Raw genomic sequence first — 23,246 nt, 5'->3', positions numbered from 1 at the left:
AGCATTTGGGGGGGGGGGAAATCAATAAAAGTACCCAAACTGTAAAGCAAGAAATACAATTTTTCTTTACTGGCAGATAACCTGTTTGTATATAAAAAATTGGTTGGACTCTAAAAAAAAGTTTCTATAACCAATATGTGAGTTTAGTAAAGTTGTAGGCTACACCATTAAGATATAGTTTTTAAAGATTTTAATTAATTATTTATTTATTTTTAGAGAGAGAGGAAAGGAGGGGGAAAGAGAGAGAGACAAACATCAATGTGTGGTTGCCTTTGTGCGCCCCCCACTGGGGACCTGACCTGCAATCCAGGCATGTGCCCTGACTGGGAATCGAACTGGCCACCCTTTGGTTTGCAGGCTTGTGCTCAATCCACTGAGCTACATCAGCCAGGGGAAATATATAATTTTTATACAATTGAAACAACTGTAATGAACAATTGAAACAATGAACAATTTGAATTTTAAAAGGACATTTGCAATAGCATTAACATATTATATAATTAGAGATAAATCAGGAAAAGATGTGTAAAATCTGTATACTAAAAACTATAAAGCATTACTAAAGAAAATCTAAATGGAGATTCATATTGTCTTTTATTCATGTGCCAGATGCTCAATATTGTTAAGATAACAATTTTGAGATAACAATTCCCAAATTGATTTATAGATTCAATATAATCTTTTCAAATCTCCAGCACAATTGAAGAAATTGACAAGCTGATTCTGAAATTTGTATGGAAATACAAATAACCTAGAATTGCCAAAGCAACTTTGAAAAAAACACATTTGGAAGGTTAACACTACCTTATCTTAAGGCAAATTATAGAGTTCCAGTATAATTAAGACAGTGTGGTATTGATATCAGATGTGTATCAATGGAACAAAATAGAGAGTTCAGAAATATAACCACACAAATATAGACAACTGATTTTTATAAGGTACAAAGACAATTCATTGAAAAACAATAACTTTTTAAATAAATGGTGCTAGAACCATTGTATATTCATCTGCAAAAAAACCCCTTGAATTCTTACCTTGCACCATACATAAAATTAACTCAAAATAGATCATGGAATTAAATATAAAAACTAAAACTGTAAAACTTCTTAAATAAAATATAAGAGAAAAATCTTCATGACCTTCAGATAGGCAATGATTTTTTAAGATATGGCACCAAAAGCATAATCCATTTAAAAAATTGATAAATTAGTCTTTGTGAAAATTAAAAATTTTGTTCTTTGAAAAACACTCTCAAGTCCTGGCTGCCATAGCTCAGTGGATTGAGCGCGGGCTGCAAACCAAAGCATCGCAGGTTCGATTCCCAGTCAGGGCTTAACCCACATGCCTGGGTTGCAGGCCACGGCCCCCAGTAACTGCACATTCATGTTTCTCTCTCTCTATCTTTCTCCCTCCCTTCCCTCTCTAAAAATAAATAAATAAAACCATAAAAAAAACTTAAAAAAAGAAAAGAAAAACACTCTTAAGACAATGAGAAGACAATTCACAGACTGGGAGAAAATATGTGTACAACACATATCTGATAAAAGACTTGTATCCAGACTATACAAAATAGTGTAAAAACTCAGTAAGAAGAAAATAAACAACCCAATCAATAGAAAATGGGCAAAATATTTGCACAGGCACTTCTTCAAAGAAAACATACAGATGGCACATAACTACATAAAAGAGGCTCAATATCACTGGTCATTAGGTAAATGCAAATTAAAACCTCAATGAAATAACACTATAGAATAATTAGGATGACAAAAATTAAAAAGAATGGCCATACCAAACATTGCTAAGGATTCCAATAAACTGGAACTTTCTTTCAGAATTGGTAGTAATGCAAATAGTACCACTTTGTAGAACAGTTTGGTAATTTTTAAAAAATTTGCCCTGACTGGTGTAGTTCAGTGGATTGGCCATCATCCTGAAAAGCAAAAGGTTTCAGGTTCAATTCCTGGTCAAGGCACATGCCTGGGTTGTGGGCCAGGTCTCCAGTTGGGTGCATGTGAGAAACAACCGACCCATGTTTCTCTTGCACGTCAATGTTTCTCTCCATCTCTTTCTCCCTCCCTTCTCCCCTCTGTAAAAATAAATAAATAAAATCTTTAAAAATAATAAAAAATAAAAATAAAAAGTTAACCATACACTTATGAAATGATTCAACCATTTGTTCCTAGATATTTCTCCAAGAGAAAGAAAGCATGTATGCACAAAAAGGCTTATACATGAATGTTCATAGAAGCTTTATTTATAGTAGCTAAAAATGGGAAATATGTTCATCAACAGGTGAATAGATAAATAATTTATTGTATATCCATACAGTGAAATACCAAGAAAAAAAAAGAGAAGAAACTATTGATATATGTAACAACATGGGTGAACTTCAAAATAATTACGCTCAGTGAAAGAAGCCAGGAAAAAAGATGTATGGTCCAATGTATGATTAAAAATATACACACTAAGCTAAAGTGACAGAAAGCAGATCAGTGATTACCTGGAGGTAGAGGGGAAGGAGGGATTACCAAGGGCACTTGATGGTTTCATTGGTGTATACATATGTCAAAATTTAAATTGCATGCTTTAAATATGTGCAGTTTATTATATGTCAGTTATACCCCAATAAAACTGTTAAAAAGAACTGACTGACTCACATAAATATACCCAACTGATTTTTGATAAAGTTGAGAGAGCAATTCAATGGAGTGTGAGAAATAGCTAGGGCTTGACAGATTCAGCCAGTAAAGACACAATGAGCCTGTTTTTGATTCAGATAGTTTACTACTCACATGGAGAGGGAAAAGAAGAGTAGCCAAAGGTACCAGCAACCTGTGCTCCTTTGTCCAGCATACTAAAAAGGATGACTCCAAAACAGAAAGTGTCTCCCATCTTATGTTCTGAGTGGATCACAAGGGGTTCTACAAAGACTCAGATAAACTATAGGTCAAGTCTTTGCCTATGTGTCTTATCACCACATTGCTGTTTATATATTTATATGTTTATATATTTATATGTTTATATGTAGAGGAACAGAGCTGTTCCTCTACATATAAAAGCCTCAGATCTTAAGACTTGAACAGGTTTCCCTGAGCAAACTTATTCTGCACATGTCCCTGTACTTCACTGCTAGAGAGAAAGCATACCCTGTGTGGCTTCAGATGGGGAAGTCCATGCCTACTTCTCTAAACTCTGCCCAATGCATACATTTCTCCTATTGCTTTCAGTCTATATCCTTCCTTTGTTGTAATAAACCTTAGCTGTGAGTAAAGCCTGCTATTGAGTCTTGTGAGTTCATCCAGTGAACCATGGAGCCTGGGTGGTCGTAAGACCACAGAAACATGGGTTGGCTTGTTTGTTTGTTTGTTTTTTTCAATAAGTGGTGCTGGGAAAATTGGATATCCATAAGCAAAAAATAATAATAAACTTAGATCTAAACCTCAGGCCTTACATAATAATGATCTTGAATTGGACCATAGATTTAAATGTAAAATTATAAAACTTTCAGAAGAAAACAGGAGAAAACATTCATGACCTAGAGTTAGGTGAAGAACTCTTAGACATGACACCAAAAGCACAATACATAAAAGAAAAAAAATCAATAAATTGAACTTCATCAAAATGAAAAACTTATGCTTTGTGAAAAACCCTGTTAAGAGGATAAAAAGACAAACCACAGACTGGGAGAATGTTTTTGCAAATTATATATATATAGCAAAGGATTTATATCCAGAGTACATAAAGAACTCCCAAAACTCAACTGTAAGAAACCAACCACCCAATTTTCCCCCAGAAATAAACCCACACCTAAATGAACAATTAGTATTTGAGAGGAGGCAAGAATAAACAATGGTGTAAAGACAGTCTATTCAATAAATGATGTTGAGCAAATTGGACAGATACATGCAAAAAAATGAAACTAGACACAATACACAAGACTAAACTCAACATGGATTAAAGACTAAAATGTAAGCCTCAAAACCATAACACTCTTGGAGGTAAACATAGGCAGTAAAAATATCTGGCATTTCTTGTAGCAATATTTCTTCTGATATACCTCCTTGCACAAGGGAAAAAAAGAAAAAAGAAACAAATGGAACCACATGAAACTAAAAAGTTTTTGCACAGCAAAGGAAACCACCAACAAAATGAAAAGACCGCCTCCTGAATGGGAGAACATATTTGCCAATGATACATCTGATAAGAGGTTAGTATCCAAACTTTATTTTAAAAACTCGTACAACTCAACACCTAAAACACAAACAATACAATTCTAAAAGTGGGCAGAGGACCTAAATAAACATCTTTCCAAAGAAGACATACAGATGGCTAATAGACATATGAAAAGATGCTCAACATCACTAATCATCAGAGAGATGAAAATTAAAACCACAATGAGATACCACTTCACACCAGTGAGAATAGACATCATTAATATATCAAGAAATAAAAAGTTTTGGTGATGATGTGGAGAAAAGAGAATCTTTGTGCAAAAAAATAAACAAAATTTAAATAGACTCATAGACACAGAGAGCAGACTGATGGTTGCCAGATAGGTGGGGGGGATGGTTGAAGAGGTGAGGGGATTGAAAAGTAGAAATTGGTAGTTACAGAATAGTCATGGGGATGTAAAGTACAGTATAGGGAATATAGTTAATAATATTGTAATAACTATGGATGGTGCCAGGTGGGTACTGGAAATATCCGGGGAACACTTTCTACAGTATATGATTGTATAACCACTATGCTGTATACCTGAATCTAATACAAAATAATATTGAATGTAAACTATAATTGAAAAAAATTACAAAAAACCCCAACCATCTAGTTTTTAAATGAGCTAAAACTTGAACAGCTATTTTACTGAAGATGATATCCAGATGGTAAATAAATACATTAAAACTTGTTCAACATCACTAACCATTAGGCAAATGCAAGTTAGAATCATAATGAGATGCTACTATATACCTATTTGAAAGGTTAAAATAAAAAACACTGGGGAAAAAAGCAACATTGATAACACCAAATGCTGATAAGGATGCCAGTAAACTAGATCTGTCATTCATTGTTGGCCAGAATGTAAAATGGTACAGCCATTCTGGAAGCCATTCTGGCAATTAAACATAGAGTTATCATAGACCCAGCAATCACACTCCTGGTGAAAAATCTGTAGTCAAGTTAATTGCGTCATGCCAATTAATGTTCTGGTTTTGACAATGCACTATAGTTATTGAAGATGTCACCAAAGGGGGAAGCTGGATGGTGGGTACGTAGAACCTCTCTGTAGCATTTTTTTGCAACTTCTGTGCATATATAATTATTTCAAAATAAAATGTTACAAATTGATATTCAATTCAAATATTGGAAAACTTTTAAGTGTTTGGAACATCTTGATAATGTAAATCCACATCTGTAGCTGTAAATTTTTAAGAAATCTAAATACAGATCAAGTATTTAGGGTGAAAAATTATCATTCAAATTGAAATATTCTGTAAGTTTGAAATATACAACTGATTTCATAGACTTCTATAAAATTATCTCATTAATAATTTTGTAGTATATTTTGAAATGAAGCAGATCAGATATATTGGGTTAAACACATATATTCTTAAAATTAATTTCATCTTTTCACTTTTTAAATGTGGTTACTTGAAAATAAAAAAATTAGTATGGTACTCACATTATGGTTCTATTGGACAGTGCTGCTCTAAGGTATCACAAAGGTAAAAACTTGGGAAAGTAGCTATCACCGCCAGGCTGGGGGGAAAAGAGAAGAGAAGATGTTGTAATCCAAAACCTGGTGGGGAGGGGCTCCACAGAGCTAAAACTCAGACTTCTGAAAAGGGGGAACTTATCAGCTAACGCTGGGATGTATGAACTTGGAGGAGGGTCCCTGTGTTGCTGGGATCCAGACTTCTGAGAAGAGGGTACAGACCATTGGTGTTGTCTCTGAGTGAAGCATGAGGAAGCTTGTTCTTCCAAGTGAGAAAAAAACTGCAAACTGGATTCAGCTAGTGCTATAGGAAGGCATTAGTGTTTCCAGTGTGAAGAAGCAAGGTTGGGGGGATACAGGAACCACAAGCATACAGGAAATCTGCAGTAAGAAAGCATGTAGGAGCAATTCTTCCTCCTCCAGCTTTGCAGTCTCCCTCTACTGCTCCCTGTTGGCAGAACCTACCATAGAGCTAATACACAAAGCAGAAAAGTGGTTTGTAGTATGTTAATGACAGCCTCACAAAGCAGAATATATAAGGGGGTGAGGGTGATAGGGTTGGAGCTGAGAATTTAATGACTAGCATAATACAACTATGACAGACACTTAGCCTCTAACCATCTATACTATCCTTTCATCATGCTAAGTTGTGGCTGAGAAGTGGCTCTGCAGACAAGAACTATCATTTCTCAGTTCCCTTTGCATGTAGGCAGAGACTTATGACAAGTTCTCACCAATGGAATGTTGGTGGCAGGGGTGTCTGTGTTATTCAGGCCAATCTAAGAAGCTCACATACCATCTCCACTTTTTCTCTTTCTCATTGGTTGGCTGGTTGTCAGCATCCAGGATGACACTGGATGCCATATGTTAAAAATGACAGAGCTAGTGTTACCTTAATGGATATATGATTCCATAGACACTATGTCCTGACCCCTAGGTGGAAGGGGGCATAATATCCATAGTTATCATAATATCTCCAAGGATACTGTTAAATCCACCATCAGGGAGCTCAGAAATGGTTATCAAAACTCTACTCCCACATATATGCCCCATTTTACATAAGGAGATATATTCTTTTTAAAAAATATATATTTTGATTGTGTTATTAGTTGTCCCATTTTTTTCTCCTCTTTATTCCCATCTACCCTGCACCCCCCTCCCACCAGCATTCCCCCTATTTAGTTCATGTCCATGGGCCATACATATAAGTTCTTTGGCTTCTCCATTTCCCATACTATTCTTAACCTTCCCCTGTCTATTTTGTACCTACAATTTATGATTCTTATTCCCTGTACTTTTTCCCCCATTCTCACCCCTTCCCCTCCCTGCTGATAACCTTCCATGTGACCATCATTTCTGTGATTCTGTTACTGTTCTAGTTGTTTGCTTAGTTGTTGTTGTTTTTTAGGTTCAGTTCTTGATAGTTGTGAGTTGGTTGTCATTTTACTCTTCATAGTTTTGATTATCTTCTTTTTCTTAGATAAGTCCCTTTAACATTTCATATAATAAGGGCTTGGTGATGATGCACTCCTTTAACTTGACCTTATCTGAGAAGCACTTTATCTGCCCTTCCATTCTAAATGAAAGCTTTGCTGGATAGAGTAATCTTGGATGGAGGTCCTTGCTTTTCATGACTTGGAATACTTCTTTCCAGCCACTTCTTGCCTGCAAGGTTTCTTTCGAGAAATCAGCTGATAGTCTTATGGGAACTCCTTTGGAGATAACTGTCTCCCTTTCTCTTGCTGCTTTTAAGATTCTCTGCTTCTCTTTAATCTTGGGTAATGTAATTATGATGTGCCTTAGTGTGTTCCTCCTTGGGTCCAACTTCTTTGGGTCTCTCTGAGCTTCCTGGACTACTGGAAGTGTATTTCCTTTGCCAGGGGAAGTTCTTATTCATTATTTTTCAAATAAGTTTTCTATTTCTTGCTTTTCCTCTTCTCCTTCTGGCACCCCTATGATGCAGATATTGGAATGTTTAAATTTGTTTCAGAGGTTCCTAAGTCTCTCCTCATTTTTTTTGAAATTTTTTTCTTCATTCTGTTCCGGTTGAATGTTTACTTCTTCCTTCTGCTCCAAATCATTGATATGAGTCCTCATTAGAAGAAATATTCTTCTTACCAGAAATATTCTTACCAGTCCCAATTAACAAGAAATATTCTTGTTAACCTTTTGAACTTATAGACTATTTAACTGAGAAAAGTGGATACTATTAAGAGTTTTGGAGAATTCATTCATTCTAAAGTGGAGAGTACCTAAGTACTCACACATAATGCTTTTCATATAATAGTGTTATAATAGCACACTATTAAAGTTATTAAGAGAATTTGTGTGATTTTATGTAAAATACACATTCACTGGGGTGGGAGGGATAAGGATGAATTGTAGTGTCTCTCTCTTCACCAGAACAAAAGTGTTTTGTTTTTTAAATGATTAATATGCCAAGTTATTAACAAGAGATCATCTTCAGACTCTGATTAAAGTCATATATTAATAAACAAATTTGAACTTCCACCAACTCCTTCATTCAGCAGAGAGGATTTTTTCTGGGTTAGGCAAAAGAACAGTTTCTTTAAAATCTTCCCTTTGTTGTAAGAGGAAGGCTATAACCTCCACAACAAAGTCGTAAGATTTATTTTAAAAATTTTTAGATTGTTTTGAAGTTTAACATTTTTTACCATCTAATTTTAACACATGAAGAAACTGGCCAAACATGTTTTTAGAAAGGTAACCGGTAACCTCTCATGAATATGTTGAATGTTGGCTAAAGATGCCAAAGAAAATGGAAGGAAGACCTGGACTATTATCTTAGTGGAGCAGCAGGAAGGTCTTCAGGAACTTCACAAGTCTACTTTCTAAGGAGAGATATGTTTTGAAAGATGAGAAAACATATCTTGCAGAGCAATTTGGATGGTTCTTTATCTTTCTCTTCTTCTTGGTCAAGTTTCTCTGGTAGCTGAGATGGGTGGTGACTGACAAAGAGACCAGGAAGAGTGTTGAAGTGACTTTGATGACCAAGTACAAGCATTGGAGGGTCACTAGGCATTCCCTCCCCAACCCAATGACATGCCCTCTTATACAAACATGAATTCCCTTTTTCCTCACCAATCCCACCAGAATGCAGATCTTCACCATGCTCACTTTCTTTTCAGTTGTTTACTCTCTCCTGAGGCACTACTACAGGAATATTTACTTTTTTAAAGGGACATTACCTCCCTTTTCAGTATTATCAACTCCGAGTTCCCTCTTCCAAGTTAGGCTCAAAAGGAATGACATCTAGTTCATGTATACTAGAATTAAAATGTATAATGTTGTGTAAAAGTACATACAATAAATTTATTCTTATTATAATTTTGTATTATTAGAGGTGAAAAGGATTACAAGGCAGTACCTACTGGTAGTTTAAAGGGCTATCAACTCAATCAGAGATTACTTTAGCTGCCAATCTCCAAAATATTGCCCTCATTATAACTTCTATTATCCCTGAAATTTTCATCAATAATACAGGCAATTTTAAATGGCCTTCTAGGACATACAAATTGGTTTCCAGGTTCTTGAAGCAAAGCAGTGAAGTGGTTTACATTTAGCTTTGGCAGAATCCCTGTTCAATAAATGAGGAGTGATTTAAGTTCTTTGAGTTTTGGTTTCTTCATTTGTTAAAAAAATCCTTTCTCTTCTCTGTACCCAGCACCCATTACTTGGAGTCCTTGAAAAAGCTGATATTTATTATCCAATAAGATGCAAACTGATAAGGCCAAAGATGGTCTGTCTTTCAGTGGTATCTATATTTTATTAATGGTATCTCAGAAAGTTACTCATATATCTGATGGATATTTGTAAGCTTTCTCCTAATCCTTCTACTAGTTCTGTGTGGTACTTTGATCATACTATATATATATATTTAGCTTGACAAGAAATGGCCTAAAAGAGATTTATATGACCTACCCACCATCATGGGACAAATAAGTGGTAGAATCAGGATCAGAAATCATATCTCCTCACTTCTGGTCCAGTACACTTGCTGAGGCAAACTTTCCCAACTTCTGCTCCTGGACCCTCCATGGTTTGTTTCTGACAACCCATCTGTATAGAAAAAGAGAGGTGAATACCAGGCTTTACCCTGAGCATAAAACCACAAGCCTCACCTCTAGTTTATTGTGTGCGCTGTGTGTCTTGGCTCATATCCAAGCCTTCTTCTTCAACTCGAAAAGCCCTTGCCATCTAAAGTCTACCAATCCTTTATGGTTTGACTGGAGACCTTCTCCAGGCAGCCTTTCCTAACCAAAGCCACACTACAGTCATTACTCCCTTACATTAAATTCCCTTAGCATCTGAGAATCCAGAACCATCATGTAACTGGACTTTTTTAAATGTATGTAGTGTTGGTGGGGTTCTGTCGACCAGATTTTAGGGGGAAAAGAGAAAAATGACAATATAAAAATTATTAGAGGTTTAATCAAACTGTCAGATTTTAGATCTGGACCAGGATCCATTCAAATTCATTTCAATTTCTTCTACTTTTCCTCTCCTCTTAAAATTCTGAAAAGTGATTACTGATGATAATCAAGTAGGCCTACGGGCTCTGCAAGGTTCTCATGGAAAAGAGAATCAGTGGTCACTAGACTGTCCTCTTTTATAAAGGAAAGTGGGTTCAGATATTTCTCCTTAGCCCCAAGTTAACCAAGAAATTCTGCTCTAGGAGCCTTCATTCCCCTAGTATCCAAAGGGGTTGTATTATTCCCTGGGTGCAATATCTATGTCTACTTCCACTTTTCAAGTAGCATGTTCTGCTGCTCTTGAGTACAAGAAGAAGGGCACTTAATGGATACCTGGGACATTTTCCATCACAACAACACTATCCAAAGGTGACTGGGCATGTCTGATAACTATTATATCATCCATTTGACAATGAAATTATAACAAAGGAGATCAAAGCTCTGAGATACTGGGGAAGAAATTTGCACTGGAATTTCAGAACTAAAAAGGTCAGTGACCAAATCAGAATGCATAGTCCTGGAGAGTTCTGAAGCCCTTGTTCTAGGAGAAGGAAATGGGGTTCTCTTTAATTTTAAGGGATGCTCAAGTAACTTATGGGTAACAACACTCACTTCAAAGTGATAAGCTATCCCAATTGAACTTAAAACTGATGGTTGCAAGCACCAGAATGATATACTTATTAGTTATATGATTGGAGATCTACAGGGATATCTACCCTTTGAAAGTAAAACTCTTATGGGTGCCCCAGCAAAGTGAGGTAGCACATCCTGATTAACTACAGTGAATCATTTCTAAAGTCATATATACTGAGAGATACGTCTGATACCTATGTCAGTCTAAAGATTTCCATAATAGTTCAGTTCAACAAGTGGTTCTGAAATATCTATTTTCCAGATGCTATGCTAGTTTCTACAGATGCATAGATAATAATAATTACTTATAATAGTCAAGCATTACCAAGAGGGTTTGTGTGTGTGTGTGTGTGTGTGTGTGTGTTGTTTTTGTTTTTGTTTTTGTTTTTTTTTTACTATTTGAGACTCTGTGCTAGGATCTTTAAATATATCATTTCATTTCATTCTTTCTATTACCCTGAGATATGCTTAGCCCCACTTTAGACATAATGAAAAGGATGAATAGAAAGGTTAAATAATCTGCCTAAGCTTACACAGCTAGTACATAGCAGAGGTGGGACTTGACCCAGGTATGCCTCATTCCAAACTTCATGACCTCAATGCTATACTACAGAGACCATTAAGCTTAAAGACTCTCATGGTGAAGTTGCAGACACATACAGAGAGAGATACTTTCAAACTATCATGCTAAATGCTAAGACAGAGGTATGCCTAGGATGCTGTGGGAATGCAGAGAAAAAGCCCTTGAGAAAAGGAGCATATTGATTTCTCAGAGCACAGACTCTGGAGCCTGGGTTTGAACTCTGGTTTTGCCACTTACCAATTATGTAAACTTGGATAAATTAAACCTTTATTGCCTCAGTCTCCTCATCTGAAAAGAGAGATAATAATAGAGCCTAATTCATAGGGTTGTTGTGAGGATTTGAAAGTGCTTAGATTATTTCCTGGTACATAATAAGCACTATACATGTGTTAATAAGGTATGTAAGCTTAATTCTGAATGAGGTTATAATCAAACCTCGGTTCTCAAATATTCTTTCATCTCAAACAAATGTGTGGTTTTCCACCACATTGTTCATGAAAAACCTGTCTCAGTTGATGAACAAAACTTTGGTTCTTAACAGACAACCCTTTCATGCTGACAAGTCTTTCAGGTGACAAACAAAGGAGATTAGGCTTTTGAACAGTCATTTCTCAAACAGCCCTCCAGAAAGAATTAAGTTAAAGAACCTATGTTCTACTGTGTCAGTGGGGCTGGCAGTCAGGGCTCCAGTCTGGGGTGGTGGGCAGACTGGAGTTCCCCACCATCTTTGTTCCCACATCCAGTGGGTAGGCTGGGAAGGAGGTCCTGAGGGGTGCAAGGGACTACAGAATGGCCTGGAGTCTGAGGAACTGGAACCCCAGTCATCCTGAGCCCAAAGAAGAGCCACCCAAGCCTTGCACTACCTGGCTCTGGGCCCTAGGTCTTCCTCAGGAGCCCTTGGCAGCCAGGAAGAGAGGGAGGAGTTGGACTGGTTTAAGAGTGACCTGGGGGATGGTGCCATTGCAGATCTGAAAACTAGGAACTAGAAGTGATCAAAGTTCAAGTCAGGAAGATAGAGCAAGAAGCCGAGAAGCTAAAGGAGCTAGAGAATGAGGTGGAGAAGTATGAATATGAGACCAGCTCCATGCAGTGCTGGCCCAGTGATCATTATCTATTGAGGAGAAGATGGAGGCTGATGCCTGCTCCATCTATGTTGGCAATGTGGACTATGGTGCAACAGCAGAGGAGCTGGAAGCACACTTTTATGGCTGTGGTTCAGTTAATCGTGTTACCATACTCTGTGACAAATTTAGTGGCCATCCCAAAAAGTTTGCATATATAGTTCTCAGACAGTCAGTGAGGACTTCCCTGGCCTTAGATGAGTCCCTGTTTAGAGGAAGACAAATCAAGTTGATCCCAAAACGAGTCAAGAGACCAGGCATCAGACAACAGATGGAGGGTTTCCCATGAGCCCTGTATCATGCCTAGACTACCAACTATAATAGTCCTTGCTCTAGAGTCCACATTAGTTTTAACTGCAGGCCCTGGGGTCGCATCTACAGGAGCTAGTCTAGAGAGACTTCATCGACTTCATGGTATCCCTGTTACTGAAAAAAAAAAAAAGTGTATAAGAGTGGAGAGAGGAAAAAAAAAGAGATGGAGGGAATTTTTTTTCAAAAACAGAAGTTGAACTTGATGGAAAAAATATATTTTAAAAATAAGATATACTATGGAAGTGGGGAGAATCCCATAACTAACTGCTGGAGAATGACCTGCTTTTCGGAGTAAGGGAAGGTCCAGGGGCTGCTCATTCACTCTGGACACATGTATACATCTCAAGTGTGCAACCTACTCCCCATTTCCTTGTCCAACTTCACCCCCTTGGGGCTGCTCAAGGGTAGGTGGGCATGGATGGTAGGAGGGTGTTTTTTTTTAACCCAAGGACATCACAATGTCCTGTTTATCTTCCCTCTAACTTCTCCCTAACTTTCTCAGTCCCCTCTTGCCTGTTCCTGTCCTATTTTCTAGCTCCCTGCCCCTCCAGATTGCCTGGTGATCTATTTTGTTTCCTTTTGTATTTCTTTTTTTTTTCTTTGAGTGTCTTTCTTTGCAGGTTTCTGTAGAAATATCTCTGTTCCACTCCCAGTTCCAGTATAAATTCCCCTCCCCTCTGAGGAGATGCATTACCTCTTTTTAAGGGATTTTGAAGGTGATCTTTGGTTTTTAATTTTGGGTTTTATTCCTTTGCCTTTTCCCCCTTTGATTTGGAGGGAATGGGACGATGAGGACACAGGGAGGTAGGAGGTAGATTTTTTTTTTTTAGCTATTTCCAGGGGGTGGGAGTTTTTCTTTAAATATGTGTCATTGATAAACTTGTTTTTGAAAATAAAATATACATAAGGGATGTTAGAAATAAACTTTCATTGGTGAAATAAATGGTGCTCTAGATTTATGGATTAGCACTTTTATCTGCCTTTACATTAATGGGGCTTAAGAAACTGGAGATCCCAGAATGGCATTCTGGGTCCAGAAGTACAGTGAGTCTTGCATCTTGACACTAATGGATGATTCTGTTGCCTGATCTGACCATAAGTTTGGCTAAAATACTACTACTGGAGAAATGCTAAATGTGTTTCAAGTGAAACTTCCTGCATGGGGCTTAATAAATCTTATGAGGACAGGTTATAGGACTATGTAAAACTGCTACTAAGTGTATGCTTGGCAGAATTGGGCTGAAGTCCTATTTTCATTGGAACATACCACCTGGTAGGGAGATTATAGGGTATGAAAACTACAACCTGCAGTTATCTCTAGTCATTGGGAGCTATTGATAGTCATTGAAAAAATACCCGATGATGTAAGAGGCTAAAGTGGCTTAGCTCAGTTTACAATAGGATTAAAGGAGGGCAAATATGGAGGCAGGGAGACAAGACCGGAGGCTGCTGCTGCAAGTGGTCCAATCAATACATGATGAAGACCTGAACTAGGGCAGTGACACTGGGAAAGAAAAAAAGAGAATGGAGTCAAGAAGTATTTAAGTGGTAAAATCAACAATTCTTGGTGACCAATTGGATGCTAAGGTCCCAAAGCAGTTTGTTATAACTACCAGGTTTCTTGTTTGAGTGACTGAGTAGACATTGGTGATACTCACTGACATAGGGAACAGTATAATAACCAGAGGAAGAGAAAGTGTGGGGTGCGGGACAAGGGCGAGTATATTTGGATATGCTGAGCTTAACATCTACATGGAGATGTCCAGTAAGCATTTGGATAATACAAGCCTGTAGCTCAAGGGGAAGTCAGGACTGGAAACATAAATAGGAAATCATCAGTACACAGGGGCTAGAGAGTACTTTAAGAGAGGATGAATCCTTAGCCACCATAATATAAAGTCAGTAGATGATGTTTAAAATGTGTTTGTCAAAACATATTAGAACACCATAGTAGTTTCTCAAAAAAGCAACATTGAATTACCATATGATCCAGAAATTCCATTTCTAGTAATATACCTAAAAGAAGTGAATTCAGGGTTCATAGCAGCATGTTAATAATAACCAAAAGGTGGAAAAACTTCAAATGTCTATCAATGAATGATTGACAAATAAAATATAGTGTATATATATGTTCTATTATATATCCATGTAATATTACTCAGCCTTAAAAAGGAATCAAATTCTCATATATGTTATAATATATACAACACTTAAAGACATTGTGCTAAGTGAAATAAGGCAGACATCAAAGAACAAATATTGTATTATTCCATTTATATTACTTACCTACAATAGTCAAATTCATAGCAACTAGAACAATCCCCAGGGCTGGAGGGGAAGGAAATGGAAAGTTATTCATTAATAATAGGTATAGAATTTCAGTTTGAGATAATGAAAAAATTCAGGAAATATATAGTGGTGACATAATTGTATAGTGGTGATATGTGAATGTGCTTAATGTCACTGAACATTACACTTAAAAATGGTTAAAATGGTAAATTTGTGCTATGTATATTGCCACAATAATAAAATGAATAGCAGGATTATCATATTATTTTAAATGACTGAGGTAAACACTATAAGGAACACTTCAAAGAGTGATTACTTCCAGGAAGCAGGAAAGGAGTGGGCATAGAGACTTCTGCTTATCATTAAAACCTTTGGTAGTCTTTTTAAAAAGCTGTATAAATGCATAACACTGATAGAAATAAAAACATGTTAAACTAAAAAAAAAGTGGATGAGATCACCCAGGTAGAGTTTGAGGAGTAGGTAGAAGAAGTACCTCAGCATAAAGTTTACCTTTAAAGAAACAGTAATCTGTCCTGACCGATGTGCCTCAATTGATTAGGCATCATTCCACAAAGTGGAAGGTCACTAGTTCGATTCCTGGTCAGGGCACATGCCTGGGTTATGAGTTCATTCCCTGGTATGAGAGGAAACCAATCGATGTTTCTCTCCTCTCTCCCTCCCCCTTTCTCTAGAAATTAAATAAATAAAATCTTTTTTTAAAAAAAGAAACACTGATCTATTAAAAAGAGAAGGTTATTACAAGGATAGAGGAGAACCATGCAGAAATTTACTGCAGTAAGCACAGCAGCACCTCACAGGAACTAGAAAGTTGTCTAGGTGTCCTCTCCTGTGCTCTCTAATCACTCCCCTCTCTCCCTCTTATTCCTGTCACAACTCTTCTCCTCTCTTACTCCTGCTATTCCACATCTGTCTCTGGCTCAAGGTCTCTTCCTTGTTTCTTTGGAAGAGTTGGTTTTGTTTCTCCCACTTCCTTCTCTGTTTAGCACTGTCTTCTAGTCACTCATCCACTGTCATGTTTGGCCAAAACTGTAGTTTCAGTCTCTGAGTCTATGTGACCTCTCAGCCTGATCCTCTACAGTCAACTTTGTTTGTGTTACTACATCCCTGGGAGAGAGAATGTACTCCCTGAGGTCTGGCATCTACCTTCATTTACATATCCATTCTTAGTCTTCCTATTGGCTGTGTCCTGGGGCTTTACCTTTTCTCCCTGGGAGATTACAGGTTGGAAAGTATTGCAATGAAGGTGACATAAGCTGGACATTAACTCAAAATATTGCTACTCTCAAACAAACTCCTTGAGGAATAGAAGAGTAGGAGAATCAGAAGAAGAAAAGCCAGAGAAGAAAGAGTCCCGAACAGGTGAGTGATTGAACAGTGTTAAATGCTGCCAGCAAGATTACTGAAAATAAAGATGAAAGAGTGTCCATTGAGCTTGGCATTGAGGTGAAGTTAAATGGAAGGAAGTCGAACATCAAGTATAGACCATTATTTCAAGAAGTTTGGCTAACAAGGGAATAGCTGAGGGGAACCCTGTGTAAAAAGATTTTTGTTTTTATTAAAACAAAACAGATTTGGTTGTGGTTACAAATGTGGCAGAGTATAAGGGAAAAGCAAAGTATTGTTAGGAGATGGGGAGGTGAAAAGATTGGTATTGAACTGGAGAAGGAACACATTATCCTCTGAGATAGGCAGAAAATCTTAAGAACTACAATTGCAGTCTTTCAATTCAGAATTAGTCTTGTATTTGCCATACAGACCAACCCTAATCATAGAGTTACTCTTAATAAAAGAAAAGAGGACCAAGGACAGAACCTAGGAGAATGCCAACATTCACAATGCAAGTGAGTGTTGGCTCCAGATCTGATCATTGTTTACTTTGGACCTAGCTTTCCCTACCATTGTATGACTCTGGATCTATAACCCTTAATACCTAATTGGCTACATGCCCCAGGAATGCCAACTAATAACATTTACAAATCTAATTAGAAAGGAAAGTATGTAACAATAAAGTAATATATCTTATTCTGAAAAGAGGACAGGAATGAGACTCACGTGACCTGCCATCTTCCCTCTCTGGGTCTCTCTCCCATACGTGAAACTGAAGGGGCTGGCCTCAGTTGTTTCTATCTCTCCTTCGATTTGAACACTCTCTGATTCTTTGACTTCCAGTTTATCTATCCTTTTCATGTAGCTTTATCAGTGCTCTCCTACATTAATAAAACTGGGTGTAAGCTGATGATATTCTTTTTAAGCTCAAGACAAAAGAAAAATAATCCAAGGAACCAGGACAATTACAAATGTGGCTCACCTCTTACTGTTAATGACAGCACTCAGCTGCACAACAGTAAGACTGTTTTCCCTTGAGATAAAGTCAGTGGTTCAAAAGTAGAAAACTCAAACCACCTTTTTTCCTAGTCAAATCAAGATTTATTCCCCAACCCTGCCAACTTTTGATAAGATATGAATATTTTCCTCTCTTCATAACATCCCTCCCAGTTGTCATAAGCATTAAGAATATTTTAATATATGACTTCTGGCCAAGATGGAGGGGTAGGTAGATACATTTTGCCTCTTTGCACAACCAAAAGGACAACAACAAATTTAAAAATGAAAAACCAGAACTGGCAGAAAATTGAACTGTATGGAGGTCCAACAGACTAGGAGTTAAAGAAGAAACATTCATCCAGACTGGTAGGAGGGGTGGAGATGGGCAGCCAGGTGGAGAGGACTTGTGGCAAGGCAGCAGCTAGAGGACCAGACAGGCCAGGAGGTGGCAGGAAGACCAGGCAGTCCCAAGTTTGCATGTGAATAAACCTAGAGAAACAACTGAGGAGCAAGACAGACCACGTAACTCAGGGTTCCAACACTGGGAAATAAAGCCTCAAAACCTCTGACTGAAAAAACCTGTGGGGATTGTGTTGGTGGGAGAAACTCCCAGCCTCACAGGAGAGACCTCTTCATTGGAGAGACCCACAAGGTCCTAGAACATACACAAACCCACCCACCCAGGAATTGGCACCAGAAGGGCCCAATTTTCTTGTGGGAAGCAGGGGAAGACTGAAAGCTGGCCCAGAGCTGATTGACTAGCATTGTTCCCTCTCGGACTCCTCCACCAAATTGCAGTGGCCTGGGTTGCCCCACTCTGGTGAATACCTAAGGCTCCACCCCTTGTAACATAACACCTGTGCTGAGACAAAAAAAATGGTCCTAATGAAAGGACATATCAAACCTCTGAAAATAGAACTAAACAATAAAGAGACAGCCAACCTATCAGTTGCACAGTTCAAAACACTGGTGATCAGGATGCTCACGAAAGTGGTTGAGTATGGTCACAAAATGGAGGAAAAAGTAAAAGCTATCCAAAGTGAAATGAAGATAGAGAACCAATAGTGAAGGGAAGGAAACCAGGATTGAAATCAATGATTTGGAGCAGAAGGAAGAAACATTCAAGCAGAACAGAATGAAGAAACAATAATTAAAAAAAATTAAGAAGAGGCTTAGGAACCTTCGGGACAATTTTAAACATTCCAATATCTGAATTATGTGGGTACCAGAAGAAGAGGAACAGCAAGAAATTGAAAACTTATTTGAACAAATAATGAAGGAGAACTTCCCTGATCTGGCAAAGGAAATAGACTTCCAGTAGTCCAGGAAGCTCAGAGAGTCCCAAAGAAATTGGACCTAAGGAAGCATACACCAAGGCACATCATAATTACATTACCCAAGATTAAAGAGAAGCAGAGAATCTTAAAAGCAGCAAGAGAAAAGGAGACAGTTATCTCCAAAGGAGTTCCCATAAGACTATCAGCTGATTTCTCAAAAGAAACCTTGTGCCCTGGCTGGCAGGGCTCAGTGGATTGAGCACGGGCTGCAAACCAAAGCATCACAGGTTCGATTCCCAGTCAGGGCACATGCCTGGGTTGCAGGCCATGGCCCCCAGCAATTGCACATTGATGTTTCTCTCCCTCTCTCTCTCTCTCCCTCCCTTCCCTCTCTAAAAATAAATAAATAAAATCTTAAAAAAAGAGAAATCTTGCAGGCAAGAAGGGGCTGGAAAGAAGTATTCAAAGTCATGAAAGGCAAGGACCTGTATCCCAGGTCACTCTATCCAGCAAAGCTATCATTTAGAATGGAAGGGCGGACGAAATGCTTCCCAGATAAAGTAAACTTGAAGGAGTTCATCATCACCAAGCCCTTATTATATGAAATGTTAAAGGGACTTACCTAAGAAAAAGAAGATAATCAAAACTATGAAGAGTAAAATGACAACCAACTCACAACTATCAACAACTGAACTTAAAAAACCCCACAACAACAAATTAAGCAAACTAGAACAGTAACAGAATCACAGAAATGATGGTCACATGGAAGGTTATCATCGGGGGTGGGGGGAGAGAATAAGGGCAAAAGTACAGGGAATACGAATCATAAATGGTAGGTACAAAATAGATAGGGGGAGGTTAAGAATAGTGTAGGAAATGAAGAAGCCAAAGAACTTATATGTATGACCCATGGACATGAATTAAGGGTGGGGGAGCAGAATACTGGTGGGAGGGGTGGTGCAGGGTAGAGGGCAATAAATGGGGGGAAATGGGACAATTGTAATAGCATAATCAATAAAACATTTTTTAAAAAGACTATTTTAATATATGTAAAAGAAAAGGTGTCTAACTATCCTCAAATCGCTAACTATTCTTACCAAAACTTCAAAGCTTCACTAAGTGGAAATTATACTGAGGTCAGTGTACCCTGTCCACCTTCTTTCACACTGCCAGATACAGTCAATTTACCAGTGTGGACACCTAAGTTCCTCACTCCTATTCTGAAGTTTCAAAATATTTTGTGCACAACTCATGGACATGGACAAAAATTTGGAACTGGTTTGGGGAGGGTAGAGTTTAAAGCTGGAAGGAGATGGGGAAAGGGAGAAAAAGAAGGAACTGTAACAGCATAAACAAAAATAAAAAAAATTAAAACATATACAAATATTTTAAGAGTGGGATTGTGAATCAACATTAAGCTGTCCTTTCTACAAAAAGATGGTGCAACAAATCAATGAGTAAACCATGTCCTTTCAGTTCTTTTCCAGATTATTCTGTATCATCTATACCCTTTCACCCTCTTGTGATCAAACAGCTTTCATTTGTGCCCAGGTGGCCAGAGATAGTGGTAAAGCAGTAGTGAAGAAATCAACTTCTTCACTTATATCAGAACTGGGATTACTGTCCCAGGTGTGCACAGGTAGACAGGTTCTTGGTGATCATGAACAAAGAATTGAACAGATCACACAAACAGAGTTGAGCAAAGCAAGCAAGCTTGATTAAGGACAGTACACTCACCCTGACTGGTGTGACTCAGTGGATTGAGCGCTGGCCTGCAAGCCGAAAGGTCACTGGTTCAATTCCAAGTCAGGGCACATGCCTGGGTTGTGGGCCAGTTCCCCAGTTGGAGGTGTGCAAGAGGCAATTGATTGTTTCTCTTGCATATCGATGTTGCTCTCCCTTTTTCTCCCTCCCTTCCCCTCTTTAAAAAAAAGGACAATACATTCCACAGAATACAGGAGCAGGCTAATCTCCTGAACAGAGAATGGCCTCCTGTTGTCTAGGGGTTTTATTTTTGTAAGGATTTTTACTTCCCTATTTGTAATCTACTTTCTCTACTGTGCTTGCATTAAGAGTCACACAATTTTTCTGCTACTGTGCATGCGATTACCCACAGTTCTTCCTGGCTGCCCACCAGGGGGTGGAAACCACAATGCTAATTTATTATAATCAGATTATAATGCTACTAAGGTGGAGTATAGGTTGTTCAGGATCAAAGTGCACAAACCCAGTTGTGGTTTTAAGTATTATTGTGCTATTACAAGACTATTTACAGTATTCGGCATGTTGGTTTGTGTCAATGTCCGCTACTTACTTTGATGTCAGCTTCCCAGGACTTCCTCATTTTTATTTCATCTACTGTCCCAGTCTCCTGCCTCAAGTCCACCTACTTGTAAGGAGTGAAGTAACATTTCGGGAACTTAGGCTGTCTGGCCTAGGATGTTTGGCTTAGCTTTCTTTAGCATATTTTGAATTTCCTGCAGATGCCTTTGAAACTTCCTCATTTCTAACTATCTGCTTGCCTTACTAGGAACCTCACATGTCTGGATCCTCGCACTAAAGTAATTTAGCCAACCACTTTCACTAAATTGAACATGTCACCTGGTCCACCACCAAGCCACGAATAGACATAGGATGAGTCCCAAAACTTCAGTACTGAATACTATAAGCAAAGGCTCCAGCTTAAAGAATTAATCAAGTTCTCAGTTTCTGCTTCAATCTGTGGAGCTGAGTCAGTCCCCTCAGCAGGGTATAAGGGACAACACAGTGACTTTCTGTTTCTTGTATCAGGGCAGGTAGAGGCAGGCCCAAAGTTTGGAAGATGGAAATTGCTCAGCTGCCAGCTTTTTCAGCAGGTGGTATCACTGCCATGAGATAATTAGTGTGAAGTCCCACAGGGAGCACTGACTAAAGAGAATGAGCAACTGAAATGGAAAATTATGTGAATGGGAATGTAGGGGAGGTTGATGCCCCATTTGAAAATGTTTGTGCCTCAACATGAAAGGCTCCCAACTAACCCAGCTCTAAAGGTGCATTTCTTTCATATTTGCATTTAGGTCTCAAATGCCTTACTAGCTTCCTAGGTGTGTTTTGTTTCTGCCCTTTCTCAAAAATCACCTCCTTTGAGACTACTACTTTGCAAAGGTTTGGAATATGTTAACGCTCAGTTCTCCCACATCCTGGGCCATACCTTAACACACCTGCTTGGAGCACAGGTGCCATGGCCAAAGTCCCTCAGGAATGATACTGTGCCTACCCTAGCACTTCGGCTGTCAATTTGTTGCTTTATTTAACCAAGTGCTGGTGTCATTATGCATCTTAAATCTGTTAAGAACCAAGGTGATAAATTGTGCTTTTGATTATTCTTTTGTTGTTTTAAACATCCTTTCAATGCACTCAGAGTCACTTATATATGATCAAAATAATCAGCCACCTGTTTTATGAACCATTAGATTGAATATGTGTCAACTCAAGCATAATCTACTAATTTACTAATTGTTGGACATTGGCTAATTGACAGAAATTAGTTGTATTATTGGACATGCTCAGTCTTTCTTTCCTTAATTGTATGTGTCTGTGTTGGGGGAAGGCTGTGAAATAACACTGGTGAAAAAGACCAAGGCTCTGGTTAACTCTAGGTAGGAGGGGAACTCACTTCCTGGATGCAGACTGCTAGGACTGTGTTATTGCCCTTAGTTTCAGGATAAATCTGGCCACATGAACCTGAATTCCTTTCCTTACAGAAACTGGTTCAATTCACCCACCACCTGAAGTCTTCAATACCTGGCAGTTTTGTTCCTTTTACAGATAGCATTTCAAGAGACCTGCCTATTTTGGAAGGACTAGAGTGGGGACAGATTGAGATATCCTATTTTGATTTTGTAGCTCGGCCCTCTAATATGAAGACTTATATAACAAATACTTTTTTCATAAAAGTGATTTTCATTTAAACATGGTTACTGAGAATTTTCATGTGAACAATACCTCTTTGGATTATTAGAAGCCCCCCAAGGTGCTACATACTCAGGTTTGGGAAGTCATTGTTCTTTATAACTATTCATCTGATAGCCAGATGGCGAATTAGTGTCAAGCTTGCAGGAGCCAGATTCCTTAGTTCAAATTTCTGGCAAAATGTTGAAGGCCCCAATTGTTTGTCTTTATCTTTTTTTAATTAAATTTTTTTATTTTGATATAATTGTAGAATCACATACAATTGTAAAAAATAATGCAGGGGAATATCATGTACACTTTGCCCAGTTTCCCTCAGTGGTAACATCTTGTAAAACTGTAATATAAGATCACAACCAAGATATTGATGTTGTTACAAACCATTGCTCTTGTCCAGATTTCCCAAGCTTTATTTTTAATCATTTGTTTATATGTGTCTGTGTATTTAGTTACATGCAATTTTATCACATGTATAGGTTCATGTACACACTAATACAATATAGAACTGTACTGTCACCACAAGGATCCTT

General features: G+C 38.0%; 1 pseudogene; it reads left to right on the top strand.

Moving 5' to 3' along the window:
* Positions 1–12,196: 12,196 nt before the first annotated feature.
* Positions 12,197–12,973, top strand: LOC114505523 (annotated as a pseudogene).
* The last annotated feature ends 10,273 nt before the right edge of the window (positions 12,974–23,246 follow it).

This window comes from Phyllostomus discolor, chromosome X (assembly GCF_004126475.2).
Source record: "Phyllostomus discolor isolate MPI-MPIP mPhyDis1 chromosome X, mPhyDis1.pri.v3, whole genome shotgun sequence".
NCBI lineage: Eukaryota > Metazoa > Chordata > Mammalia > Chiroptera > Phyllostomidae > Phyllostomus > Phyllostomus discolor.
Note: the sequence above shows the minus strand (reverse complement) of the source record. Positions and strands in the feature narration are given on the sequence as shown.